This window comes from Theobroma cacao, chromosome 10, assembly GCF_000208745.1.
Source record: "Theobroma cacao cultivar B97-61/B2 chromosome 10, Criollo_cocoa_genome_V2, whole genome shotgun sequence".
Classification (NCBI taxonomy): domain Eukaryota; kingdom Viridiplantae; phylum Streptophyta; class Magnoliopsida; order Malvales; family Malvaceae; genus Theobroma; species Theobroma cacao.
This window is the reverse complement of record NC_030859.1, coordinates 16663858-16666403: the sequence shown is the minus strand read 5'-3', so window position 1 is coordinate 16666403 and position 2546 is coordinate 16663858.

The window sequence follows — 2546 nt, the reverse complement described above, 5'->3', positions numbered from 1 at the left end:
GAACTAGTTCGAGGTTAAATCAACTCAAGTGTACCGTTAGTTACGATATCGGGTTTCGTCTTTTCTTATGTGCTTTCCTAGCATAATAACATGCTACTCAGTGCATGTATGTCATGACATGTATTTATAGGGTTGGGTTTTACAGTGTAAGCACTAGTAAAACCCTTTTTAAAGATGTGCTTTGCCACCTTATCGAAATTTAGAAACTTGTTGTTATTACATCAAGAGCAAGGGCATCTAATCTTATTCTTCCACATAAATGTAGAGTTAGAACATGCAAAATTAATAAATTCTTTAACTCCATTTATAAATTCATCTCTAATGAATCCATCAGAAGTTAAGCGGCGATACATCCAAGATCGATCTCTCATCATTTTGTAATCCTAAGTGTCATAGAATATAACAGTCAAGAGTAATTTCCATTCTTGTTAACAATTACATTCCATTATGAAAAACTAAGTTAAACATTTTAAATATAAATTAAAAAAATATAATAACATGTCAAGATAGTAAAAATGATTTCATACAATTACCTAGTGTTAAGTATCACTCCAATTTCATAACATATTAATAACTATTTCGTATAATTTTGTAACACAAAATTAAAAACAAGCCAGAAAGATAAAAGATAATAAAAAGCCTAAACTCAAATTTAAATAGAAACCAAATAGTAAAATAATTGAGTTTCGATAATAAAAAGGAGAATCTAAACTGAATCCCTGAACTGAACTAACCTAGTTTTTTCTTTGAAGTTGAAAATCAAAGCACCAATGATTGCATACAGCTCGAACTAAGAAGCAGCTAGTTCAGCAGGAAAAAATATATGTATTTTGAGGAGCTAAGCAACAAAAGAACATAAAAGGAGTAGAGTCAAAGAACATAACTAATATATTTTTAACTTTTTAATCGTATATGAATGAGTTGGTTTATACATGTAGTGTACAACACATAACTAATATAATAAAATAAATTTTAAAAAAATACTACCACTTCAAGGGTAGAAGAAAAACCATTTCATTTTCAATATTTTTTCTTAACAAGTATTTTTTTATATTTTTGTTTTGATTATAATTCACCTATAATCTTAAATGCCATTAATAAATTTCATTAATGACTTAAATATCATCTACATTGTTTTTGTTATTTGAGCAATGTTTTATTAAATTACACTAATGCTTTCCTCCTTTTGAGCAACTATTCAAATGTGATTTTTTGTTTGTTTCTTTATTTGTCTATGTTGTTGTCTTTATCAATGCATACAAGCAATAACTACTAGCAACCAGTGTTTTTTGCTTCAATTTTTTTTTTAGGTTACCTTTATTATTTCTCTTTTAACTGTTGTTTATGGTTTTTCAATGTGTAAAGTTCCTACATGTATAGCCTAGCTATGTGCTACACATAAACAGAGCACAACAGATGTTAGATCTACATAACAAAGTCATACAACTTGTTGCAATTGCAGTCAATTTGAACACTAGTCACTAATTCAACTTAAATTAAACCGTAGAAGTTAGTCTTAATGACTGATTGTAGATCAATTCATTAGATTGCTAAGAAGCTGCATCATACATGCCTTAGAAAACTAAGGTAATTTATTTCGGCATTTAAACAAAAGGAACCTTATGAAAAATCCCACTATATTGACACTCTCTTACATGAAATAGATCTATAACTTCTCTATAACTTCGCTTGTTCTTCCTAGTTACTTCGATGACTAAAGATTTGGTAAGAGATTCAAGAAGCAACAACTAACCTTGACAAAATTTGGTCAAGCTCCTTCGCATATGAAACAGCAAGAACAGCATGAAGCCAATCCTTGTCAATATTCACAGGTGTTACTCTTAAAGGGTTAGCAATAGGATCTGCACCAATTAGCAAAGCTGATCTTGGGGCCTGTGGACCACCACCTTCTATTTGATGACTTTGTTGAGCATTTGTACAGAATTTCTCAGTTGTAGATTTGTACACAGAGGAAGTGCAGATATTAGAGAGCAAAACAAGGATCCTTCAAAAATAGCACAACAAAGAGAGATTCGCAGCAAAGGTAGCAAAACAAAAAATTTTTCGGAAAGTGATGAGTGAGCCAGCAAATAGGTTTCTGCCTTTGGTCTTAGCATAGAAAAGGGAAGCAAAGTAGAGAGATTTTGAGTCATGTTTAGGGATTAGTATTTGAGTCATATGGGTTTGGTTTCTTTTGAGACTAAGTTGAAAAATTTTAAAATTAGTTTGAATGGGTGGTAGTTTAGTTTATTTTTCATCTAGACACAAGTTCGAGTCTTTATAGTAACAAAAATTAAAATATTTTAAATTTTATTAATAAATGAATAATTGTTAATAATAATAAAACTTTAATATATTTATATTAAACTAAAATCAATATTATTTTGTTATTTAATTATAATATATTGTTTATTAATTACTAACTAAATTTATTACTTTGTAAAATATTAATTACTTATTTAAAATAAGTGTAAGTATATAATATGTTAATTTTAATATTTTATGTACTACTTATATATATATATTATATATATATATACATATAT